The sequence below is a fragment of the Mesitornis unicolor genome, unplaced genomic scaffold (genome assembly GCF_000695765.1).
Source record: "Mesitornis unicolor isolate BGI_N332 unplaced genomic scaffold, ASM69576v1 scaffold29860, whole genome shotgun sequence".
In the NCBI taxonomy this organism is placed as follows: Eukaryota; Metazoa; Chordata; class Aves; order Mesitornithiformes; family Mesitornithidae; genus Mesitornis; species Mesitornis unicolor.
The window spans coordinates 30,561-39,520 of record NW_010160838.1 but is presented as its reverse complement, the minus strand read 5'-3'; positions in this window follow the sequence as shown (position 1 = coordinate 39,520).

Below are 8,960 nucleotides of genomic sequence, written 5' to 3'. Positions count from 1 at the left end.
TGCTGATTCAGTAAACACGCTGCTAGGATGATTTCTCAGGAAACCTGAGTGTGGTAATAAATTCTTTCATTTAGTGAGGACACTAATGAATTAAAAAAATATGAAAATGATGCATGAGACTGCACTCAGCCTCTGGAGTTATCTGTTGCATTTTACAGTCATTTATTAGGAAAACAAAATATTTTCTTGATGGGGCCAGAGGGAATGTGAAATAAGGAGAAGGAAAATGATAGTGCAACGTCCTCTTTGTGAGTGTAATGTTCTGCCTTAGTGGATAGGTCATGTACAGATTAAGATTTTAGTATTATGACCCTGTATGTGAGATTGTGGTATTAGTACCCAGTGTAGGAATTGCTCTGGTGAGGGAGTGGAAGTCTGAGGCTGTAGGGTCAGTCCCCACTGCCCTGTGCGAGGACACCAGCACAGGCACTGGGGAGGAGGATGGAGAAGAGAGAGTGCTGGGCGCTGGGCTGAAAAACCTAATTCTGTGTAATTTGAGAAACGAGCAAGTACTTCTCTGTGGGAAGAGTGGTGAGTTGTCCAAATTAATTTGAAACTTAGAGTTACATGCTCCCTTTTTCTCTTGGTGATGCACAAAGTCACACAGATATTCCAGCTGGTTTGTCACTGTAGAAAGAGGATCTGTACTTTGTCTCTGCCGTAATACCAAGTCCTGAGAGTCCTCCATTGCAATCAGCGCTCCTTTCAAAGGGAAAGGGCTGACACGCTAACTCAGAGGATTTACAGGTCCAGCAGGAGAGAAGTGGTTGCTTTGTAAGAAATTCCCATTTACGATTAGGCTAAGAAAGCCCAAAGATCCATTTTACAGGCTTGTTGGTGCTCAGAGGTTTGGCCACCCGAAATACGTGGAAGCAGTAAAGCACTTTATCTGCTTTCTCTTCTCTTTGACACAGATACTGTTATCGCAGCCCCAGGAATATGGTTTGCTTGAATTCTGACAAAGAGCTACAGTTACAAAAAAATAAATAAATAAATCCTTATCATTAAAACGTAACAGTGACTCTCTTCAAACAGAATAAAGGACGAGGGCCCCAGTGCAGTGCTACTGATCCTGCCTAAAAGTAGCCACTCTGGGCAGAGGCAGAGCTCGTGGTCCCCCGTGCCCACCAGCTCCCATGCCAGCTCGAAGTAAAGGGCCTCTTCCTTCTTCTGTCCAAGGCAACTAATTAGGTGGAAGCCATGGGTACACGCAGGGCTTCAGAAACTGTCTTTGATGAATTAGTTAGTTAGCCTGTCTCATTGCACTTGTGTGCCACTGCACTGTGTTGCCTTCCTGGACCGTGTGAATGCACCTTCCCAAACAGATCCTGATGCCTTTTATCACTGAACTCAATTTTATTCGGGAAAGTGTCCCAGTGAAATCAATTAGGTTTTATGCAGAGCGCGGCGCTGCTGAACATGACTGTGGGTACCAGAGCCGGGCCCTGGGTGACCATGGCATCTGCTCTGTTGGTACTGGCGCATCGCAGTGTTCAGTGAGGAGAACGACTGTCACTACAATAACATGAAATATTAACATGGCTCCAGTGTTTGGAGCTGCCAAGTATCGGGCCTATAATACGTGTTCTAAAGCAGTCAAACTGTTGTTATGAGTGCAACAGTATTAACAAAGCATTGGTTATTTAAACTGAGTCATTTAGGGCTCATCTGGCTAATGAGGAATAAAAAAACTGAGCTGAACACTTCTTTTCAGTTTTACAGAGACGTATGAGATCAGCTGCTCATAGGAAGCTATCAGCGTACATACCTCGTTAGCTCCCTTGTGTAAAATTCCTTATCTGCATTTTATTAGTCTTTCATTAATTAAAGCTGCAGAAATCAGTATTTTTTGCTAGCTGTTCTCTCAGCATGAAATTTGGCTAATTCTTCTACTATTGGAAACAAAGCTCAAAGATTGAAGTTTATTCTTATTGTGTTCTTTCTGTTATTTATTTCATATTGCTGTCATGCATGGATGAATTTATATGATGCTCTGATGACCTTTAGAAATTCTTCTGATTAAATGCTGTTCTACTTCATTATGACATTTCTGTACTTGTACTACCAGATTTGATGTGTACAGCTTAATAACACAACCAGACATGAATGCTAATAACTTTACAATTCATTGCATAGCTATTTTTTAATGTAGATGAATTTTAAAACAAGTTTCTCTTGCTGCAGGCTTACATGAATCATATAAATTAGAAGGTAACAAAAGAACATATTAGCATTTGTTAGCCTGGATGCACAAATTTTGTAGTAACCATTTTAATATGTACTACAACTTTTCCAGCCTCAAGTTTAATATGTACTACAACTTTTCACCCTCGATTTTTCAACCAACATCATAATTGAATTGGTTTCCTTCTTGCTTAAGGATAATGATTTTACACTGATGGAATCATTATTAGATTCTGAGGATTGTACTGATGTTGCCTGTTTTACATAGAGCTAAAAAAAATCAAAGTTATTCAACTGTAAAATACTTTTACACAAAGGCTACTGTAAGCCTGAGATAGATGAACTAATTATTATGTTTCGAGTTGTTGTTAATATCCAGCATCCATAACTGGCACAGACTTCTTGATGTAGCTCTGTGTGGTGGATGAGGAACCCCATGGCATGTCCTTGAAGTCTGGTGGGTGGAAACCTGCCATTGCGGAGCTGGTGCTGTGAAAGCATGTGTTCCTCAAGGCAGGAGATGGCTCCCTGCAGGTATCACAGAGATGACTCGGAAACCTCCACATCTACAGGCACATCCTCTGGTAGTGGAACAAGAAGCAGAGGAAAGGTGGAGGAAGGGGAAAAAAGAAGGCATTACCTAGGGGACAAGTGTCTTCATTGGTAAGGATCTGGTCATCGTTTCAGTTTGTGTTTGGAAGATCTGTCTGTGCTCCACCACACCTTCCTGGGTGTTGAAACAACTGTTCATCTGGTCCAGAGTAGGTGAGAACCAGCACACCAGCATCTGCTGTTTTCTGTCTGCGCATCCAAGTGTTGCTTTGCTGTTCTTGGATGGATGGAGAGAATAAATAGTCCAGGTTAAGCATAAATGATAAATTCCTGCTATTCTGAAAAACATCAACATTTCATGGGTAATTACACTTTAGGCTGCAGAAAGAGCTGTTGAATTAATTGATTTTACAGTTACTTCCTGATGTGCTAAGTGGGTGTTGGTTGGTGTGGACATGTCGAAATAACATCTTCAAAAGCCTCAGTGATAAGAGACATTTACTTATATCTGTTGAGTAATCAACAGTTAGAACACAATATAAATATCTGCAGCCTTTAATCAGACAAAAGAGAAAGAAAGCCTTTGTCATTGCTTTTAAATATTTTAAACATTTTTGCAGTTTTTACTTATCAAATATAGAAATGTCTGGAACTGAAATTAAACAAGTAGTGACTCTCTTTCTTAAAGCTGGAGGTTAACCTCAATTAAAACAAAAGTTTTGTGTTTCTTTAAGCATCCATTTAAAATAGTTTTAAATCATAGGTGTGAGAACAGACAGCAGAACTCCAAAGTACTGCTCTTCTACATGATTTTAAAAAGCCTTCATGCTTCATTACTGTAGGTGGATGTCACTTCTAAGGTCAGGAAACATGACTGATTTCCCACACTTATGCTTCAGTCAGTTTTATTCACTACAGAAAACAAGAATAAGGAGCAGCACTGATAGTAAACTTGCACTTACTCAACTAATTGTATAGAGAGTGATCAATATATGAAATCAAATACTATGTCCATGGTGCATTAAGACATTATCAAACTACTGCACTTCTTGTCTACTTTAATATGCCTCAAGGTATAGCACGCCACTCCAGTTATATGTGGTTCAATAGTTTCTTTAAGCTGAGATGTAAACATGTCTTTAAAAAAAAGAAAAGAAAAGAAGCCAACCTACAGCTAATAGAGCTGCATTGAATTAATCTCAAATACACGTTAAATTTTCTTGACACCATTACCCTTTTCCTTTAGAAACTTCAGAGTGCTCTCGATTAATAATAAAAATAAGGAAAAAAACCTGTAAAAGCAAACCAGGAAAACTCAGTGGCCCATCTACTTTCAACCTTTTTCTCTTTGTCCTGAGTATTTGCAGCAAAGGAGACAAAATCTCATCAAGCTTTCTTTTCAGCCTTGCACACTGCTTTATACTACTTTCTATGCTCAAGTTTTTGCTTGTAACAACAGAACAAAGTAATTAATGTGGTTCTATCAAATTTAAATCAAGACGGTAGCAGGAGACAAGATCCTTGGATTTATTGAACAACCTGGGCTAAATTGTTTAACCTCTTTTCTGCTGATCCCCTGTCTTTAAAGTAATGGCATATTAAGCTTTACCTCCCTGCAGCATTGGTCACAGTGCTTGTTGACTCGTCTTTGTGGGATGCTTTTGAAGCGTAGTGCTCCGTAACGCTGCCATGAAGTGTGGCTGTGCCGAGACATGAGAGTACGCAGTGGCAATGACTCCTGGCTTGGCTTTGCCGATGTTGCTGGCAGGTCCCTCTTCTCATCCCATTGTTGGAATGGGGGACTTGGGCGCCCCATCAGTGCGTGCCCGTAGTGGTGAGAGCTGCCGTGTTCCTTCAGCCAGGCGACAGCCCCAGGTGAGGACCTGCTCTCATCTTGGCTGAAGACGATGTACTTGGGCAAGCCAAGGAAAACATCTTGTGCCACAGACAGAAATGTCCCTAGCAAATCCTGGACTTATTGCCAGCCACTTGATGGTGACTCATCCTCGATAAGGACAGAGTGACACCATGGTGCCAACTCACAGGTGAGGCACCAGTGAGCTTCAGCAGGGTGGGAATTCACTGTCTTTTAGTTCAAAGTCTAAACTGATGTGTATGTGGCTGCTGGGTGGAGAGCAGGAGAGAAGGCATGGCCCTGACATCTCCACTGTTTGTATCAGCTTCACGACTGGTGTCAACTTTGAGGTTTTTGCTCCCCAAAGCTTTAATTCTTCCAAAAAGTGACCAGATTTCTGTATATATCTAGAGGAAGAATAAAATCTGTTGTTGTTGCAGTAAAACCTCATAACAGCCTTGATGTTACATTTCATAAGAGATCAGTCTGTGAAGCATCTGCTATTGCTCTTTCAGAGAAGGTGGCGAGTAGAACTGCAGAGAAGACTTGAGTTTTGGGGTATCAGGTGTAATTGGCAAGTTGCATAAGACTTGCCACGTGCCATAATTAAGGGCTACTCTCAAAGGCCAAGCAGGCATAAAATGTACCTTCCTTCCCTGCTATCCTCCCTGGTGAGTTCATCTTAATTTTCAATGTCTGATGGAGAGTGGGATTTTGAGATGGAAAAGGGAATGTCTGATTTTAGCGTGACTCTTAGTGCTCTTCTGTGGGTATCCAGTCTGTGCAGGCATGGGAGGGTAGGAGCTGGATCCTTGGTGTATCACTCAATCTCCCAAATTGTCGTAAGGCCTCTCTGAGGATGTGCTGACAGCAGGAGAGAGTAGGCTGGGTAAGTGACAGTAGCCCCATATGTGCTGTACCACTGGGTCCACCTATAGCCACGACTGGAATTTCCACTGGGAGAGCGGCTCAGCTGCACAGTTCTGGGTGGGAATAAGCAAGGTAAATACAGAGTTTTCTGGGATGGATTTCCCTGGCAGACGTCAGAAGATTTCTAGAAAGGGAGCCCTTGAATCTCTTCTGCTTTAGTAGCTGTTAAATTTCTTAAGTGTAAGGAAACTTGGACCACAGGCTTGGAGACGACCTCGTCCTTGGCACAGGTTATCTCAATGGGGAGAGGTGTCAAGTATGTCTGAGGGACAGAGGTGCTCCTGAGGACACACATCAAAGTTCAGGCCCAGGCTCTGGAGGTGTTTCTGTGTTGCTGTGGCTGTAGTTCGGACCTGCAGTAGCTTTGCAGCAGCTGTCTGGGATCCTGCAAGCCATTCAGCTGCAAAATCCATCCGAAGTTCCTCTCCTGCTGAGAGGAACAGGAGTGTTTGAGCAGTTTCTCCTTTCTACAGCTGTACGCTCAGGCAGAGAAAGGGCTCTTGCTAGCTAAAACTCATTTAAAACTGTGCAGGGCTAACGTCGATTGCTGCCAGATAGATAAACCCTCTACCCACCAGGTCAGACCATGCCTTGAATAATTTGGATGCATTCTGATGGACTTGGTCTCTCTCTCTGACCCCTGTAGGAATCAGGGATCGGTAGTTACAAAAAGACAGCTAGAAGAGAAGGTTTATTTTTACATTGTTTTCTTTCTGAGCATTCCATTTGGTGCAAGTGTTAATATTGACAAGTGTATTTTATAATTCGCAAATGCATGTTAGGCTGAGGTGGCACGTAGGTTTTTAATGTTTAATGCACATAGTTTAGATGGCATGCAATAATCATATTCCTATTGCCTTTGTTATGTTAATGGGAGAAATGAGCTCTTCGTTTGGGTTTTTTATTTAAAAAAAAAGAAAACAGGTTAGACTTTTTTTTAAGATGCATTATATTATATCAGCAGCTAATGAAGAGGAAATAATGATGACTCTGCACTGTAATATGTATTAGAGCACTAATTAGACTATAGCAGAACTGCTGGTGGATGTCTTTTAAACACCTGCTAGGTAATTTTCAGCCCCATGTGTTACTCCATTTACCAGTGCATGCATGGTGAGAAGACAGAGTTAAGACTGAAGCATGAAGTGCAGTACATGTCAGCCTTAGTTTTTGTCTGTCCAGCTTTGCATACATTTAAGAACAGGATGACGTAGGCGGTCAGTGAGTGGCCCTTGTCAGTGTCTGGGCTTTCTGTCGCCCAATGCAGGTGAAGGGAAAGGAGTCAGACATGTAGCTTTCTAACTTCTCTGTCACAATACAAAGGAATTCTGGTTTCAGGGCAAGACTTCCTGATTCAGACTGTTGTCTTGCACAGAATGTTATGTATTGTATCTCCAGCATTTGCTTATCTTTGATTTAGTTTTGAATGTGTGTTTCTGAGACCATTAAAAGCTGTACATCTAGAAATAATGTTGTCCTTAATTTTTAAAGCTATGTTTTGAAGTCTCCTTCTCTTACTGTAATAAGAAACCACAAATATTTCTACTGTACATCTTGCTTGTTTTTACATTTTTGTCCATTATGTAAATAATTGAATTAGAAACATGAATTACAAATGTGGACCATCAGCCTAATAGCTTAAAATGAAAATAATAAAAAAATCCTAATTGTAAAAGCAGTTCTCATATTTCTATGATGGGCCAAAGCTTCCTCTGTGGGCTTTGAGCTTGTGCTAAAAGAACTAGATACTGTCAGTAACTTGCTCACGAGAACATCAGTCCTAAGATAGCAAGTGCTTGCTTTGCGTTTTCACACACAAAGCGTTTCTAAGCTGCTCCTACATTACAGTGCTCTGCAGTGAAAACTGTTGGCGTAAGAATGCTCATAGTTATGCACATTTTGTACCATCTAACTTTAAACTTCACGTGCACGGCAGTACCCCATGGGGAAGCCAGCTGAGGGACATGGGCACAGTTTCCTCCCCTGTGCTCAGAGTGGAGCCCACTCTTGGGAAATGTCTGTGTGGGACTTCATTTCCTTGGGCTGGAGCACGATGGCTGAGGTTTGGGTGATCCCTGCCTCTCAAACAGCTGGACTGCACATATGCAGTTGTTTTCAACCTAAGGCTTGGTGGGTCCTTTGTTGAAGGCTACAGAATTTTGGTGTTTTCATTCCAAATAATAAATGATGGTTTAAACCGCTGATACCAAATTACCATTGAAAATCAAGGACGTGCAAATATTTTAGTGGTCTCAGGCTAATGTCTAAGAGCACTGGTTCACTGTTTGATTTTTCTTCTAAGCTTCTGTAATAGATTAATGGCTCCTGGTGAAGTTTTGTTCGCTGGTTATACAGTGATGATCCTTATTGACAATGACTCCTCAGTATTCCCAAAATACTGTCTCTGCAGTGACTCAATTTCTTTCTCCTCACTTCTCTTTCCAAAAACGATCTTCCCTGACTGCACTGGTACAGTGTTGTGAGATATGAAACTGTTTGTTCCTGAAAGCCTGAGCACACTCCAAATGAGCATGCTAAAGGTGAGCAACTCTGACTCAGAGCTTTTTTAATTATTTTTTTTTGTCTTGACCATGAAAATTTTCAACTGATACATAAAATCCTGAGATAGCTACACATTTAAATGCAGTGTGACCACATTTCTCATAAAATAACACATTTAGCAGTAATGTGCAGTATTTCCATTTTATAGGTGTGTCAGAGAGAATTTTTTCCTTATTTTGAAATTTTTTGTACCATCTGCAATTTTATATAACTCCATTTCAGGTGGCCATTGTGAGCTAGAGGTGTTTCTACCCTGTATGTAGGATCTGTTTTGCCTTGCTCACAGGGTTGTTGCTGCTCTATGTATCTTCTGCTCTGTATCAGAAGAGTAGCAGCAAAGCTTGGGTAACTTGGTGCAACATGCACAGGGAAGATATAGTTGAAAAGGAGAAAAGTGCTGGGGTAGTTCAGTGGTGCCCATTGGTACAATTTGAGTCCCAGAATTGTACCAGATTTATGACCTGCCCAAGGACCAGGTAAGAGGAGAATGCAAAGGAGTGCAAAGTAACTCTTAGTGCCGTATGCCTGCCTGATAACTGGGTGTGGATTTGCTGAAGGGAGAGAGGGAAAAGGAGACTCTCTTCTCCTTTTCCTCCCTCCTTCTCCTCCTCAGTGTGGGATCTGATCCAGACCGTGGTCCTGTGCTAAGCAGTGAATGTACAGCGAGGCTGCTGGAGGCAGACGCGTGGCACCTTTCAACGTGCTCTGGGGCTGAGAGGGCTTCCTGGTGCTGGGTGACAGAGCAAACCAGCGTTGCAAGCTGGAGCATAGGAGGTTCAATCTGAACATGAGGAAAAACTTTTTCACTGTAAGTGTGACAGAGCATGGCCCAGGCTGCCCAGAGAGGTTGTGGAGTCTCCTTCTCTGCAGACATTCA